The sequence below is a fragment of the Rutidosis leptorrhynchoides genome, chromosome 3 (assembly GCF_046630445.1).
Source record: "Rutidosis leptorrhynchoides isolate AG116_Rl617_1_P2 chromosome 3, CSIRO_AGI_Rlap_v1, whole genome shotgun sequence".
Taxonomy (NCBI): domain Eukaryota; kingdom Viridiplantae; phylum Streptophyta; class Magnoliopsida; order Asterales; family Asteraceae; genus Rutidosis; species Rutidosis leptorrhynchoides.
The window spans coordinates 9,290,285-9,309,622 of record NC_092335.1 but is presented as its reverse complement, the minus strand read 5'-3'; positions in this window follow the sequence as shown (position 1 = coordinate 9,309,622).

The window sequence follows — 19,338 nt, the reverse complement described above, 5'->3', positions numbered from 1 at the left end:
AATTTGGTTAGCCTTAAAATAAAAATCAAAGTGGTTTGCTACATCACTGGTTCGGTGGGACGATGACGATGAGTATTTAAGTGATAGTTTTTCGATTGATCTTTCACAAGACTTCCTTTCTCTGGAAAAAGAGATGTATGGGGCCAATCTATTTCCACGACTATAAAGAAGTGACAAAGCAAAAAAGGTTACTAGAACATCATTTTCATCTGATACCGAAAACTCACTTTAAATAGATAATGTTTTTGACAATATGTCAATGTACAAGGGAGATATGGAGACATACTACTTGAGCGCAATTGTTTTAGAGATGTTACCTTACTCAACGAGCTGCACATGAGGTTCAAATGCTTGCAATTGACACTGAAACAATGAGCCCGAATGATATATAAAAGACGTGTCAAACAAGTTTAAAAAGTGGTTCGCCGCATAAAACAACTAGATATCTTGCTGGAAATGTAAGTTTAGTAAACTAAAAGAATGAACAAGTGAAAGTAGAATGTGTTGGATTGATATTCAATGCTTACAATCAACAAGCTTAAATACAAGATTAAAGTACATACAACATGATTAGATACATCTACCACACTTGTTAAAGCCATACAACATGAAAGAAAGTAGTCCAACAAAACCATAAATGAGAAAATTAAGGGATTAGTTTGGAGTCAAAGTGAATTAGTTGAGCATATTTGCACTAATTTTAACACTCCCCCTTAGTGCAAACTCCCGATCAACAATCCTCAACGCCTCTCGAAATTCCATGAACTTGGCCTTCATTAGAGCTTTAGTAAAGATGTCGGCTACTTGAGCATTAGTCCTTACATTTGCTAGCTCGATCTCCCCGCTAAGAACCTTTTCACGAATAAAATGATATCTCATTTCTATATGCTTAGTACGGGCATGAAACACAGGATTCGAAGCAAGCTTGATTGCACTTTCGTTGTCACATTTCAATTTAACAACATAATCTACCTTTTCAAGTATGTCACCAATCAACCTTCTTAACCAAGTACATTCTTGAGCCGCCATTGTTGCAGCTATGTATTCCGCTTCCATGCTAGACAAAGCAACAACTTCTTGCTTCTTGCTACACCATGAAATAACAACGGAACCCATGTTAAAACAGTAACCCGAAGTTGAATGACGATCATTTGGGTCTCCCATCCAATCTGCATCAACGAAACCATTTAACAAAACATTATCACACTTCTTATACCACAAGCCGTGGCCTATTGATCCTTTCACATAGCGAAGGATCCTTTTTGTTGCATCAAGATGAACATTAGTTGGACATTGCATAAATTGTGAAACAATGCCAACCGAGTAAGCAATTTCCGGCTTTGTGATGGTTAGATAGATCAAACTTCCAACCACTTGTCGGAACAACTTCACATCCTTGAGCTCTTTTCCTTGATCTTTCTTCATTTTTAGGTTTGGTTCCATTGGAGTAGTCATAGGCTTTGACTCCTCCATGTTGAAACGTTCCAAAAGACTTCTTGTATAACCCCTTTGAGAGATAAAGTACCCGTTTTCTAATTTATCAACTTCCAAGCCAAGAAAACATCCAATCTCCCCCAGATTCTACATTTTAAAACGAACCGAAAGATCATTACTTAAACGAGAGATTTCTGACTCGTTTCCTCTGGCGATAATCATGTCATCAACGTATAATAACACCAAAACATGGAAACCTGATTCTTTCTTTACAAACAAACTTTAATCCGCATCAGAAATCTAAAAACTACAAAAGACAAGGTATTGTGCAACCTTACCATACCAAGCTCTCGGAGCTTGTTTCAAGCCATAAAGAGCTTTCTTCAACCGACACACATATTCTGGAAATTGATTTGAAATGAACCCAATATGTTGTTCCATGAACACCTCACGATCAAGCTCTTCATATAGAAAAGCATTCTTCACATCAAGTTGCCGCAATTTCCACCCTTTGTAAGCCGCTAGTGAGATTATTATTCTCACCGTTACCATTTTAGCCACGGGGCTAAAAGTTTCCTCATAATCAAGCCCATAACTTTGACAAAAGTCACGAGCCATCAGCCGAGCCTTGAACCTATTAATGGTTCCATCCGAGTTCTTCTTCAAACGGTAGACCCATTTACAAGTAACCGGTTTACATGCTTCCAAGTTTCATTCTTTTTCAATGCACCAATCTCCTCTTGCATTGATTTTCTCCAATCCGAAGAATCTTTAGCTTCTTCATAACATGTTGGTTCTTCAGTTAAGCCACCTGAAAAGAAACAAGTTGTGACTGTGTTCAACTCATAGTCACTTAGATGTCTTGGTTGTCTCTTTTCTCTTGTTGACCTTCTAACTTGAGTTGGTACTTCTTCACTAGGTGCCTCTTCTTGAGTTTGAGAAACACCATCATTCTCACTTTCTTCTTGAGTGTCGAAGCTAGGAAACATAAATTTGTAATCTCTATTTTCTTCACCATTTTTGCTTGATTCAGAAAATTGAGAAGACACTTCATCAAATACCACATCTCTTGAAGTGGTAAACTTCTTTGTTTCTTGATCCATACACCTCCAACCTTTCCCGTGAGAATCATAACCAACAAAAATACACTTTCGAGATTTTGGGTCAAGTTTGGTTCGGTTAGCTTTTGGAACATGAACATAACAAATAGAACCAAACACCCTAAAATAGCTTACGTTTGGCTTTTGACCATAAGCTAGCTCAAAAGCTGATTTTTGTGTACCTGGCCAAGATGGTAACCGATTAGACACATGACAAGCACATTGAAGTGCTTCCGCTCATAGCTCCCTAGGCAACCTTTTGTCATGTAACCAAGATAAGCATATTGAAACAAGGTAAGTAATCTTTCTTTCTGAAACCCCATTTTGTTGTGGAGTATCCGGACAAGTCATTTGGCGAGAAATACCATTTGTTTTACAATAAGTAAAGAAATCATTTGACATGAATTCTCCACCATTATCACTCCTAAGAGCTTTTAACTTTCTCTCAAATTCAGATTCTACCGCTTCTTTGAACTCTATGAACTTTGATAAGGCTTCACTTTTCTCCTTTAGGAATTTCACCCAAGTAAACCGAGAATAGTCATCTATTAACACCATGACATAGCAATGACCACTATAACTTGGTGTTTTTGTTGGCCCCATCAAGTCCGTATGAATTAAGTCAAGCAAACCTTGTTTTCGATTTGTTGACTTCTTATATGAAAGTCGGTGTGACTTTCCATATTGACATCCTTGGCATATTACTTCCTCACGAACATTCTTTAATTGAGGAATTCCATCAACTAGCTTATGTGAGAATATCTTTTGCAATATTTGATATCCCACATGGCCTAGTCTAGCATGCCAAATAGCTCCGTTGTCGGTTTGACTTGTTTTCTTCACATAAGCCTCACCTGTGGACAACACAAACAAAGAACCTTTCTTTTCTCCCGTGAAAAGAATATCACCCACAATCTCTTTGACATTCTCAAGGACTTTCACATCCGTTGGACCAAAAAGAACATGTTTTCCAGATTCGGTAATTTGAGGTACCGAAACTAGATTCTTGGTCAATTTAGGAACAAGATAAACATCTTCCAAAGTAAAAGTATTATTATTAACATCAATAATAGCATTACCTTCCTTTTTAACCGGATGAGTTGAGTTGTCAGCCGTGATTACAACTCGATTTTGATTGTGATCTCTAACGTCATGAAGAAGAGTTCCATCACCAGTCACGTGGTGAGAACAACCCGAATCAACAATCCATTGATTCTTCTTAACAACCGTATCAACGGTAAAACATTGCTCCCATTTGACTTCATCATCATCGTTGCTTGAACAAGCCACGTTTGCTTTTGTGACTTTGACCAACCTTCCCGCACTTGTAACATGTGGGAGGTTTCTTCTCATAGTTACTTTTGTAACTAGTTTGCTCTTCTTCTTTTTCTTTGCTAGAAGAACCTTTCTTAAAGTTCTTCCCTTTTGAAAACAATACCGCATCATTTTCAAATCCTTTAGCCATTTGCTTGGCCAAAGCTTCTTGATTAGAGAGTAAATTTTCTAATTCTTCAACCGAAGGTTGAGTAGCCCACCCCTGAATAGAGGTTATGAACGGAACGTACTCTGTCTTCAAACCGCGAATTAAATATCTTTGCAGCCGGGATTCACTGATTTTCTCGTTTGTATCAATCTCTGAAATTTCAGAACAAAGATTTTTGACCCGTAAAAAATATTCAGAAACTGACATACCTTCTTGTCTTGAGATTGCTAACTCATTTTCCAAGAATTGCAAACGTGCGATATTCTTCTTGCTAAAGAGTTTCTTAAGAGTATCCCAAACCTCCTTTGGCGAGTTAAGATCACGAACGTGTTCTATGAACTCTTTGCTAATTGATGTCCTCAACGCCAAGTGAGCCTTCCCACACTTGATCTTCCATTTTCTTCGTGACTCGCCTTGCTTAAGAGTTTCTACGGGAATTATGGCATCACTTCCGGCCACAAGTTCCCATAGGTCTTGACCTTGGAGATAAGCTTCCATACACATCTTCCAATACTTGTAGTTGTTGCCTACAAGTCTTTCCATGCCGTTGATCATACCACCGTTGTTTACATTTGAAACTTCCATTTTTGATAGCAAGAATTTAGCTTTGTAACTTTGAGTATTTGCACACAAAGATTAATTTTAAAACCAAGCTCTAGATACCATAAAACAACTAGATATCTTGCTGGAAATGTAAGTTTAGTAAACTAAAAGAATGAACAAGTGAAAGTAGAATGTGTTGGATTGATATTCAATGCTTACAATCAACAAGCTTAAATACAAGATTAAAGTACATACAACATGATTAGATACATCTACCACACTTGTTAAAGCCATACAACATGAAAGAAAGTAGTCCAACAAAACCATAAATGAGAAAATTAAGGGATTAGTTTGGAGTCAAAGTGAATTAGTTGAGCATATTAATACTATACTTACTAAAACCCGTGCCGTCCTTGGTCGTTTTATGAATGCAAAAACGACAACATTTATGAATGCAAAAACGACAACAGTGTAAAGGCCTTTTCACACTAGCTTTTACTAATCACCCCCTCACCTTTACTCAACTTACAAATATTACACCAAACTTCAGGGGGTTAATAAGCAAACTCTCTCAACTAAAATAACAACTCCACCCAAACACTTTGACATCAAGTATCTTCCTCCTCGGTCCGAGTTAAATTTCACCAACCACACCGTTAAACCCGAAATGTTTTTATGGACAAAACGAAACTAGCTACGTTCGAAACGGAAACTTTTTAAAAAACGCTAAACACAACGACAGTCCGTATCTTTCCGCTTGCCGCGAGCTAAAGTTTCTCGACAGCAACGTCATACTCGAAATATTTTTACGAACAAAACGAAACTAACTACGTTCGAAATGGACACTTTTTAAAAAACGCTAAAAACAACAACAACCCGTATCTTCCCTCTCGCCGCGAGTTAAATTTTTCCGACAGCACCGTCAGACTCGAAATAATTTTATGAACAAAACGATACTAACTACGTTCGAAACGGACACTTTTTAAAAATGCTAAACACAACGACGGCCCGTATCTTCCTGCTCGCCGCGAGTTAAATTATTTCTCCAACACCGTCAGGCTCGAAATAATTTTATCAACAAAACGAAACTAACTACGTTCGAACTGGACAGATTTTAAAAAACCCAAAAGCCGACAACACTAACAACGACGCATAACACATGAGCCGTTTTCTCTTCTTTAAATAAAACTGCGTTAAATATGAATACGCCGGCCGAAACCCACCGCCGCATCGCGCGGGCCGGACCGGACTAGTTTGCACTAATTTTAACACCGCAAGTTTAAGGATGTAATCCCACTGTTGGATGATGATGATAATAGTGATGATAATGAGTAATATAAATTATTTATATTTAATTTAGTTTTTCTTTATGCACTTTTTAAATTTATGTTATTTTTAAGTTTTAACCTTTTAAATTGATATAATTAATTAAAAAAAAACTGATTTAGTTTTTACTATATTTGATCAAGAAAATACAATCAACAATAAAAAATAAATATAACACCCAACAATTAATCTTCTCCACTTAATTCTCATTTTCCCTCGCCTTTACCACATCACAAGCATTCTCCCAAATCTAATCTCATTCCACTCTTACTCTACATCAAAGTTCATCACAAGAGAAACAGGTACACACATATACTAGAAGCAATTTTGATTATAATATAATTTTGAATTGCAATTTTTTAACGGATAAAATTTAAAACTATTGAATTTACGTAATTTAAATACATATTAATTATGGCTAGAAACATCGTCATTTCACCTTCTAGTTAAGTCATGTTCACCTAAAGCATGCTGAACAAGATCCATTTCTAATTCAACCTTCCTAAGTTAGACATGATGGTTTTATACTTATTTTCAAATTAAGGTATGTTCACCTGAAGCATGTTTTAAACAAGCTTACCTATATAATTTTTATTTTTTAAATTTGTTTTTTTAAAAGCATAACCGAGTGTTTCTTTGTTTATTTTATTTATATCAGTTCAACAGAATATTTATTTGTATCATATGCGTATATATTATTTTAAGTATGTATTAGTGTTCATATGTTCCGTTAACGTCCTATTTTTTGAGTAAAATTTAAATAAATGTAATAAACTATTGTTATAATATTTAAAAATAAACGTCTTACATATATTTTTTTTTTCATTTTTTTAAAATAAAAATTTGGTTAAACTTCTTTTTAAACTATTAGTGGAGAAAATATTTAGTTTTAATTTAATAAATTATTTTTATCATCGATTACAAATTGTAATTATAAACGTATGAAACGAATGATTTTCTCTAATAACGCGAGTGGCGCTCCCACCCTGCTATTTCCTCTAATTTCCAAATAAGTAATTAAAGACACACACGTATCAGAGAGAGAGAGAGAGAGAGAGAGAGAGAGAGAGAGAGAGAGAGAGAGAGAGAGAGAGAGAGAGAGAGAGAGAGAGAGAGAGAGAGAGAGAGAGAGAGAGAGATGAGTGGATAAGTAAATTTATTTTTTAAGTTAAATCAAATTTAGAATTTAGAGTTTAAGTTTTAAGGTTTTAGATGGTAGTATTTGTTATTTACATTATAAAAAAGTAGTTTTTTTTTTTTAAAGAATAAATTTACATTATTTTGATTTTTTAATTTTACACAGCATGTTATCATACATTTAATGTATGATAAGCAAATATGATTTTTTTTTTACATCTAAATACTAATTTATAAACTCAAAATATTGTTTTTCATTAGTTTTAAGTCATTTTTTTGTTATCAAATACTAGATGTATAATAACCTGCTGCATTTTTTTTTCTAAAAGTTTTTTTTTTAAATGTAAACAATATATACTAACTCGGGAATCTTCAAACGTAAACACTAAATAATACTCGTAATTTTAATGTAATTTAAATATAAATATACTTATTCCCTTATCTCAAAATGGGTAATTAGCACGCGCGCGCGCACACATCCACACACAGAGAGTGAGGACCCAGAAAAAACCAAAGTTATGAGAGAACTCAGAGAAAACCAAAGTTATAAGGATTATTCAAGCTTAAAAAAATTCTAAAATAAATAGAAAAAATCTAAACCCACAAGATGATTTTATTAAAATAATTAATTGAATTTAATAAAAAAAATTAACATGTTAATTGGATAATATATGAACCATTATGTATAACCGTATAATAAAACACCACATGACTATATATACAATATTTGAAGCATTATGTACAACCTTATGGTAAAACACCCTCATAACCATATTTACAATATTTGAAACATTATGTACAACCTTATAATAAAATACCCTCATGATCATATGTACAAAATTTAAAATAAATTGTACAATCTTTTACAAAACACTCCATGAACACATGTACAAACTTTGAAACATATTGTACAACCTTCATATAATAATTGTACTTTAAATTTTGAAAAATTTCAAGAGACATTTGTTATTAATAATTTTTATTATTAAAAATATAAATACTCATTTTTAAAGAAAACTTTATTATTATAACTATAATTATTATTTTATTATTATTCAAAATATGGATTCTCTTTACGAGATTAATTATGTTACATATGTATGCGAAATACATGTCTCAATAAAAGGTTGTAATGTATGCTTTTATAACAAGAAAAATAGTAATTGTGATGAAAAATTGAAAGAAGGTGGTGAGAGAATAAATGTAGTTCATTTATTTTGACCAAATTAAGTATATCAATATTGATCGGTCCTTATTTGACACGATCGTTTATGCTTAATAACTTGAAATTAGCTATATCTGAGTGAAAAAGGAGATACTTTGATGTGATTTTGTGTTTTACAGGCGAGAAAAAAATTGGTGTGAAATGAGATAGAAAACAACATTTAAAGGCGAATTGCGGGCAAGAATGAGGAGATCGAAATGGGAACCAGGAGTCAACACTGGCGTAAAATACGCCAGTATTGGCGTAAATTACGTCACATCTCAGATCAGTTTCAGGGCAAAATTAAGTTTCTGACGTAAAAATACGCCCAACTTGACTTAACACTGGCGTAAATTACGTCAGGCTTGGCGTAAATTACGCCCATTCAAAGTTGCTGATGCCGGAAAATACGAATTTTAGCTTTGTGAACAAGTAATCCAACCCCTATATAAAGAGAGCATTAGGGTTACGAAAAGAACACTTTTTCCACCAGTTTTTGCAGCAGAGATCATCCCTAAACACACAATAACACTCCAAAATCATCATTGCTCAAGGATTCAAGCTAGGATTCAAGTGTTGTTCATCATGCAATCTTCAAGAATCTTCATGATTATCATCACCAACATGCTTGGCTAGTTTTCCTAACTTTATCTTTTCCATGAACAATTAAATATGTATGATTTCATTCAAGTTATGTGGTTTATGATATGATATTGTGAACCAAATCAATTGTTGATTAATGCAAGTTCTATGCTTTGTTATTGCAAGTTGAATTATTATGATTTAACAGTGTGTTCTTGATCCGACTTAGTGTTAACTAGATTAGGGATAAAGACATATATTTTCTAGGTTGCATAGTTCAATCCCAAGATAATATAATTGATGAACTCAAGAAGTCTTGTCTATGAGATTTGATCAACGTTTGGTAAACATAATACTTGTTTGAATGAATACATGTTAGATTGGGATTGTGAAAGGATAAAGATTTTACTCTCATTGTTGACATCTCAATATTCTCAATTGCACTCTAGTTTAAGTTCTAAGTTTTAATATTAGTTGATTAATCTTAGTAGTTTTTAGTTAAACAAACAAACTAATCTTGAAATTGCTTGCTAGTTAACCATAAATTTCCGTGGAACAAATCCTGCTTACCCTATCTAAAGTAGAGTAATTAGGCTATTTTTGACCGGCCCTTCGACACCGATCAAATTTTGGATCCGCTGCTGGGAGTCGTGTGCTTGATTGCAAGCTCTTATTTTAATTGCTTTCTTGTTAAATTAGAAAAAATCATAAAAATCATAAAACATAAAAAACCCAAAAATAACTGTTTTCTTTTATTTTGTTTTGTCAGTTTTACGCTTGATATTCTTGATTCTATTGAAGTGTAGATTAGTGTATGCAAACTCGGAGTTCAGGAGATCAAAATCTTGAGCCTTTAAACCCAGAAATCGAGAAATCTGCAAAATCTAATCGAAAAGCTACAAGGATTCTGAAGAACTCGACGGTGGCTTCAGCATCAACACAACCACCACCAGAGTTATATCCTATCGTTCAACCAAATTCTCCTAAATCAGACTCCTACGTCGAGGAGAAAATTCTTGTTCAACCAACCGAAATGGTTGAACGTGCAAGAGGAGTAGATACCTACTACTAACTGGGTGACTATGCAGATCATTCACCCATCGTTTTTCCTGCCCAAGAATGGGGAAACAATCGGAGATTTGAGGTCCGATCTCAACTTATCTACATTTTGCCAACCTACCGAGGTATGGCTAATGAGAAACCATATGAGCACATTACTGAGTTCAACGAAATTTGTGCTACTAATCAGGTAAACGGATTCACTAACGAAGAGGTACGCCTTCGCTTATTTCCTTATTCATTAAAAGACAAGGCGAAACGTTGGTTTTTATCCTTACCCGCCCGAAGTATTAATACTTGTGCGGAAATGAAAAAACGGTTTTTAGAGGAGTTTTACCCAATAAGTAAGACTTTAGACATGCGTACGCAAATAAAATCTTTTAGGCAATTGCCTGGTGAACTATTTCATGAAGCGCGTCTGAAGGAGTTACTTAGGGCATGCCCACACCATGAGATACCAAAGTGGGAACCGGTTAAAGTTTTCTATGATAGTTTGGATTCCCAAAATAGGCAATTCCTTTTGGCGGCTAGTGGTGGGGCGTTTTTAACTCGATCGAGTGAGGACGAGTGGACCTTCTTTGAGCAATTAAGCAAGGGTTCGAAAACCCAAGCTTCGGTTAATAGGAAACAACCTAGTACGTCCCAAGTGAATCACGTATCCGACTCGGGCGGTTCATCAAGGAACCTTGAGCAAGAACTAGATGATTTGAAAATGCTTATATTTAACAACCCAAACCAGGGTCTTGCTTGTAATGTTTCGTAGGTTCAGGAAGTTTGTGAGATATGTGGGGATCCTTCTTATTTCGCACACGGATGTAGAAATGGGATTCCACTGGTGAATCAACAAATAGTAGAGGAACAAGTTAATGAGGTTCAGGGACAGAGATTTGATCCATACTCCAACATGTATAATTTGGGTTTGAGAAACCATCCAAATTTTAGTTGGAGCAATAACAATGCTCTAAATGCTACCCAAGGGACTCAACAAAGACCTCAAAATAACTTTCAAAACCAAGGGAACTTTCAGAGTCAAGGCAACTATCAAAGAAACTATCAAAATCCTTATCCCAACAACCGAAACCAAAACCAAAACAATTACCAAAATCAAGGCCAAAATCAAAACCAAGCTCAAAACAATGCTCCACCCAATCAACCATCTAGTTCGGACACCAAGATGGACACGTTTATTTCCGAAATGCGTAAAATAGTGGAAGTGCAAAATAAGTCAATTGGTGCATTGGCTAAAGTGATTGGTAATGTAGTGAAAAGTAAGGGAAATCGGGAGCTGGGTACAATTCCAAGTTATACGGTTCTCAATCCAAATTATAAGGACCAGGGAAAGGGACATAGTGTTAATATGGTAGGCACCTTGCGAAGTGGAAAGAAGTATGACAATATGGTTAGCGAAAAAGAGGTAGTGCGACAAAAGTCAAGTGAGTCTCCTAATGTTCTTGATGATGATGAGGTAAGTGAAAATGATAACCATGGGCAAAAAACAAAGAACCAATCGTTAATGAGACTGGGAAATCAGGGATGGAATCAAAAACCGTCCCATTTCCCAAGGCTTTAGAGTCCCCGAACCAATTCCCTTATGGGAAGAAGGGGCCACAACTGGAGGACATGTGGGAAACATTTAAATAGGTTAAGATTAATTTGCCACTTCTCGATGCTATTAAGCAAGTCCCGTCCTACGCTAAGTTTTTGAAGGACCTTTGCACTCAAAAGAGGAAGCAAAGGGCTACCTTTCCCAAAAAGGTGGAGCTAACCGAGCACCTAAGTGCAGTTGTTTCGGGTACACTCTCACCTAAATTTAAGGACCCGGGGACCCCATTAATAGCAGTGACCGTAGGAAACATAAATGTGAAAAAGGCGTTATTGGACTTAGGAGCTAGCATTAATATCTTACCCTTTTGCCTAGTTGACCAAATTGAATTAGGATTGATGAAAAGAACATATATAATCATTCAACTAGAGGACCAATTAATCAAAATGCCTAGGGGTATGTTAGAAGATGTGATACTAAAAGTGGAAGATTTCTATTACCCGGTCGACTTTGTAGTGATGGATATTGAACCTAGGAATAGAGATGCTCAACCCACGATAATCTTGGAGCGCCCGTTTTTGGCCACCATAAATGCCCATATAAACTGTAGAACGGGTGCCATGGACATATCATTTGGAAATAGGAAAATGAGGATAAATATCTTTAATTCTCTTCATGCCCCATATGTCCATGAATTCTATCAAGTAGACATAGTTGATGAGCAAGTGGAAAAACATGCTTCCCATTTGATAACAAATGATGTGGTGGAAGTACTTTGCTTAGGTGATGAGGATGATGTTGAGTGTGAGGAAGTTAAGGCGGTTGAGTTGGCCATAGCAAGTACAACGGACTTTAGGTTACCACCTTGGACTCATAAATATGAGCCATTACCCAAGTCCATAGACACCAACACAAAACCTTCGTTAGAGTCACCACCGACCCTTGAGCTTAAACTGTTACCCTCTCATTTAAAGTATGCATTCTTGGGTACTAAAGACACTTTGCCAGTTATTATTGCTTCAGATTTGACAGGTGTGTAGGAAAAAGCTTTAATGGAGGTGCTTCATAAGTACAAGGCTGCGGTGGGATGGATATAGCAGATTTGAAAGGGATAAGTCCCTCAGTGTGTATGCATCGTATAGTGACAGATCCGGAGGTTAAACCTGCTCATGACACACAACACAGGTTAAACCCAAACATGCATGAAGTTATAAAGAAAGAGGTTCTTAAGTGGTTAGATGCAGGGATTGTTTTCCCTATTTCGGATAGTCAGTGGGTGAGTCCCACTCAAACAGTGCCAAAGAAAGCTGGGACCATGGTCATGGAAACCGAGGAAGGAGAAAAGATCACAACCCGTCCCGTGACGGGTTGGTGGGTATGTATTGATTATAGGAAGTTAAATGCTGCAACTTCAAAAGATCATTTTTCCTTGCCTTTTATTGACCAAATCATCGAAAAGTTGTCAGGTCAAAAGTTTTACTGTTTCTTAGATGGGTATTCGAGATACAACCAAATACCTATCCACCCTAATGACAAAAAAAAAACAACATTTACTTGTCCTTATGGAACTTATGCTTTTAGACGAATGCCTTTTGGTCTATGTAATGCACCTGTTACTTTTCAAAGGTGTATGATGAGTATCTTCTCAGAGTTCATAGGCGAGTCTTTAGAAATTTTCATGGATGATTTTTCAATATTTGGCAAGTCTTTTGAATCGTGTGTAAATATGTTGGAAAAAGTTTTAAAGCGGTGTACCGAGACTAACCTCGTCCTTAGTTGGGAAAAGAGCCATTTTATGGTAAGGGAAGGGGTGGTTTTGGGACACATTGGGTCCGAACGGGGATTTGAAGTAGATAGAGCAAAAGTGCAACTTATTTCCACATTACCCCCACCCACCAATGTTAAGGGGGTAAGGTCGTTTTTGGGACATGCAGGTTTCTATCGTAGGTTTATCAAAGATTTTAGCATTATTTCTAAACCATTGTGTAACTTATTGTTAAAAGACGCACCTTTTGACTTTGATGACCAATGTAAGTGTAGTGACCCGAACTTTTCCATGTTTATATATATATTAAATGAAATTGTTATTTACATGATTAAGTGTTTCCAACAAGTTAAGCAATCAAACTTGTTAAGACTTGATTAATTGAAATAGGTTTCATATAGACAATTGACCACCCAAGTTGACCGGTGATTCACGAACGTTAAAACTTGTAAAAACTATATGATGACATATATATGGATATATATATATATAGTTAACATGATATTATGATAAGTAAACATATCATTAAGTATATTAACAATGAACTACATATGTAAAAACAAGACTACTAACTTAATGATTTTGAAACGAGACACATATGTAACGATTATCGTTGTAACGACATTTAATGTATATATATATCATATTAAGAGATATTTATACATCATAATATCATGATAATATAATAATTTAAAATCTCATTTGATATTATAAACATTGGGTTAACAACACTTAACAAGATCGTTAACCTAAAGGTTTCAAAACAACACTTACATGTAACGACTAACGATGACTTAACGACTCAGTTAAAATGTATATACATGTAGTGTTTTAATATGTATTCATACACTTTTGAAAGACTTCAAGACACTTATCAAAATACTTCTACTTAACAAAAATGCTTACAATTACATCCTCGTTCAGTTTCATCAACAATTCTACTCGTATGCACCCGTATTCGTACTCGTACAATACACAGCTTTTAGATGTTTGTACTATTGGTATATACACTCCAATTATCAGCTCTTAGCAGCCCATGTGATTCACCTAACACATGTGGGAACCATCATTTGGCAACTAGCATGAAATATCTCATAACATTACCAAAATATGAGTAATCATTCATGACTTATTTACATGAAAACAAAATTACATATCCTTTATATCTAATCCATACACCAACGACCAAAAACACCTACAAACACTTTCATTCTTCAATTTTCTTCATCTAATTGATCTCTCTCAAGTTCTATCTTCAAGTTCTAAGTGTTCTTCATAAATTCCAAAAGTTCTAGTTTTATAAAATCAAGAATACTTCCAAGATTGCAAGTTTACTTCCAAGTTTTCTAAATCCATTCCAAGTAATCATCCAAGATCAAGAAACCTTTGTTACTTACAGTAGGTTATCTTTCTAATACAAGGTAATAATCATATTCAAACTTTAATTCAATTTCTATAACTATAACAATCTTATTTCGAGTGGAAATCTTACTTGAAATTGTTTTCGTGTCATGATTCTGCTTCAAGAACTTTCAAGCCATCCAAGGATCCTTTGAAGCTAGATCTATTTTTCTCATTTCCAGTAGCTTTATCCAGAAAACTTGAGGTAGTAATGATGTTCATAACATCATTCGATTCATACATAAAAAGCTATCTTATTCGAAGGTTTAAACTTATAATCACTAGAACATAGTTTAGTTAATTCTAAACTTGTTCGCAAACAAAAGTTAATCCTTCTAACTTGACTTTTAAAATCAACTAAACACATGTTCTATATCTATATGATATGTTAACTTAATGATTTAAAACCTGGAAACACGAAAAACATCGTAAAACCTGACATACGCCGTCGTAGTAACACCGCGGGCTGTTTTGGGTTAGTTAATTAAAAACTATGATAAACTTTGATTTAAAAGTTGTTCTTCTGGGAAAATGATTTTTCTTATGAACATAAAACTATATCCAAAAATCATGATTAAACTCAAAGTGGAAGTATGTTTTCTAAAATGGTCATCTAGACGTCGTTCTTTCGACTGAAATGACTACCTTTACAAAAATGACTTGTAACTTATATTTCTGACTATAAACCTATACTTTTTCTGTTTAGATTCACAAAATAGAGTTCAATATGAAACCATAGCAATTTGATTCACTCAAAACGAATTTAAAATGAAGAAGTTATGGGTAAAACAAGATTGGATAATTTTTCTTGTTGTAGCAACGTGAAAATTGGTAACAAATCTATATTAATCATATCCTAGCTAACTTATATTGTATTATACATGTATTCTAATATATTATGTAATCTTGAGATACCATAGACACGTATACAATGTTTCGACCTATCATGTCGACACATCTATATATATTTCGGAACAACCATAGACACTCTATATGTGAATGTTGGAGTTAGCTATACAGGGTTGAGGTTGATTCCAAAATATATATAGTTTAAGTTGTGATCAATACTGAGATATGTATACACTGGGTCGTGGATTGATTCAAGATAATATATATCGATTTATTTCTATACATCTAACTGTGGACAACTAGTTGTAGGTTACTAACGAGGACAGCTGACTTAATAAACTTAAAACATCAAAATGTATTAAAAGTGTTGTAAACATATTTTGAACATACTTTGATATATATGTACATATTTGTTATAGGTTCGTGAATCGACCAATGGCCAAGTCTTACTTCCCGACGAAGTAAAAAATCTGTGAAAGTGAGTTATAGTCCCACTTTTAAAATCTAATATTTTTGGGATGAGAATACATGCAAGTTTTATAAATGATTTACAAAATAGACTAAAGTACGTGAAACTACATTCTATGGTTGAATTATCGAAATCGAATATGCCCCTTTTTATTAAGTCTGGTAATCTAAGAATTAGGGAACAGACATCCTAATTGACGCGAATCCTAAAGATAGATCTATTGGGCCTAACAAACCCCATCCAAAGTACCGGATGCTTTAGTACTTCGAAATTTATATCATATCCGAAGGGTGTCCCGGAATGATGGGGATATTCTTATATATGCATCTTGTTAATGTCGGTTACCAGGTGTTCACCATATGAATGATTTTTATCTCTATGTATGGGATGTGTATTGAAATATGAAATCTTGTGGTCTATTGTTACGATTTGATATATATAGGTTAAACCTATAACTCACCAACATTTTTGTTGACGTTTAAAGCATGTTTATTCTCAGGTGAATACTAAGAGCTTCCGCTGTTGCATACTAAAATAAGGACAAGATTTGGAGTCCATGTTTGTATGATATTGTGTAAAAACTGCATTCAAGAAACTGATTTCGATGTAACATATTTGTATTGTAAACCATTATGTAATGGTCGTGTGTAAACAGGATATTTTAGATTATCATTATTTGATTATCTACGTAAAGCTTTTTAAACCTTTATTTATGAAATAAAGGTTATGGTTTGTTTTAAAAATGAATGCAGTCTTTGAAAAACGTCTCATATAGAGGTCAAAACCTCGCAACGAAATCAATTAATATGGAACGTTTTTAATCAATAAGAACGGGACATTTCAGTAAGGAGGCCTTTAGTACCCTAAATCGTAAGTTGACTGAAGCACCCATTTTGCAATCACCTGACTGGACCAAACCATTTGAGATTATGTGTGATGCCAGTGATTATGCGGTTGAGCCTGTTTTGGGTCAAAGGGTTGATAGGAAACCGGTTGTTATCTACTATGCTAGTAAAACGTTCTCGGATGCCCAAGTGAACTATACCATAACCGATAAGGAATTACTAGCGGTAGTGTTTGCCTTAGACATGTTTAGATCATATTTGTGGGGGTCTAAGGTAGTTGTTTTCTCGGACCATAGTGGCATAGGACACTTACTAGAGAAAAAGGAGACTAAGCCCAGATTAATTAGGTGGATATTGTTGTTACAAGAGTTTGATTTGGAAATAAGGGATAAGAAGGGTATAGAGAATGTGGTGGCAGACCATTTGTCTAGGATACCCCCGCTGCCGTTTGACCCTGCTAAACCGATCCAGGAAAATTCACGGAAGAATGTTTGTTTAGTGTTGTGCAGGTACCGTGGTTTGCGCATATTGTTAACTACTTGGTGACTAACAAAGTTCTTGAGCATTGGAACAAGCACAAGAGGGATTATTTTTTTGCAGGTTAAGCATTACATTTGGGAGGACCCGGTTCTTTACCGAATTGGACCCGACCAAATCATAAGGAGATGTGTGGCGGAAGACGAGCATAAGGACATACTAACTCATTGCCATACTTTCACATGTGGAGGACACTATGGAATAAAGAAAACCGGGTATAAAGTACTCAATTCAGGTTTCTTTTGGCCTACTATTTTCAAAGATGCATGTGAGTATGTTAAAAATTGTGCTAGGTGTCAAAGGATGGGGGGAATTTATAAACGTAATGAAATGCCATGAACCCAATTTTGGTTTGTGAAATTTTTGACGTTTGGGGCATAGATTTTATCAGACCTTTTCCACCGTCCTTCGGATTTGAGTATATATTAGTAGCCGTTGATTATGTCTCAAAATGGGTGGAGGCTGAGGCTACGCGGACCAATGACCACAAAGTTGTCCTTAAGTTTGTTAAGAAAAATATTTTATGTCGTCATGGAGTCCCTATGGCCATAATTAGTGATGGGGGTTCACACTTTAAGAACTCCCATTTTGCTAAACTTTTAAAGGATTATGGGGTAAATCACCGAATTTCTACGCCTTACCATCCCCAAACAAGTGGGCAATTGGAAGTATCTAATAGGGAATTAAAAAGGATTTTAGAAAAAACCGTGAATCCTAATCGCAAAGATTGGTCTTTAAGACTAGACGATGCGCTTTGGGCTTACCGAACGGCTTATAAAACCCCTATTGGTACTTCACCTTACCGACTTGTATATGGAAAGGCATGTCACTTACCTGTTGAAATTGAGCATCGTGCAGAGTGGGTTATTAAACATGTGAACATGAACATGGATGAGGCAGGAAACGCAAGAAAGTTAGAACTATCGGTGTTAGATGAGTTGAGACGCGATGCTTATGAAAGTTCAAAAATTTATAAGGAGAAAACAAAAGCATTTCATGACAAGCAAATCATATGGCGGACATTTGTAGTAGGGCAACGTGTGTGGTTATTTAATTCAAGGTTGAAGTTATTTGCGGGAAAATTGAAAAGTAAATGGAACGGGCCATATGTTGTCACTAAGGTTACGCTGCATGGGGTAATTGAAATACAAGATCCAAAAGGCGGAGAACCATTCTTGGTTAATGGGCAACGGTTAAAAATTGCTCTAAATTCATCACTTGAAGATTCCAAGGTAGTTGAAAAGGTTCACTTTGAACCTATAAAAGTCCATCAACTTAGAACAATTCGGGTGAATGAATCAAGGAATCATGTTAGCAAAGAGAGCATTGATGCGTGGCTTAATCAAAATGTTACTATTAGTCGTATGCCCAATTGTGACGCTTGGGATGATGATGGGCGATTTGATGATGCGCCCGATGATGCGGTATCCGAGGTTATTTCGGATGAATGTTTTGATGAGTTTAATGAAAAGTTGTCATTGGAAGAAGATGCTAAAGGAAGGCCGGAGATCCTTCATCAAGAAGAAGATCCGGGTGAGGTATTGTTCGAATTAAGTTTCATTGGGGTATTGATATCACATATTTTATACATGTTTTTCTTAGCGATATCGATCACATTTTAGTCCGTTCGGATACAATTTGGCGGTTATAATGATGATATTGAGAACTTCCGATTTTGAAGAGTTTATTGTTGAAGAGTGGCGTTTTATGTAGTTTTTGAGGCATGTTATTAATCGATTATTACTACTGGTGCTCCGGGGTTGGAAACGTTAAGTACATATCGGGTATTTTGGTTCTAAGTTATTAGTAGTGTTGAAAAAAATGAAAAGGAAGGTTAGAATCAGAACGAGTTATATGTCGCGGCGCAGAGATTTAAGTCGCGGCGCGATCATCTTAAGGTTTCGTTATCAGGAAGGGGTTTAAAGAAGGGTTCAGAATCCGCTATATGTCACGGCGCGACAAATTGGGTCGCGACGCGGAGTTTGCCTAGTTTCATTCTCAGGAGAGGATTTAAGAAAGTTCCAGTTCAAGTTAGTTGTCGCGGCGCGAAAAATTTGGCCG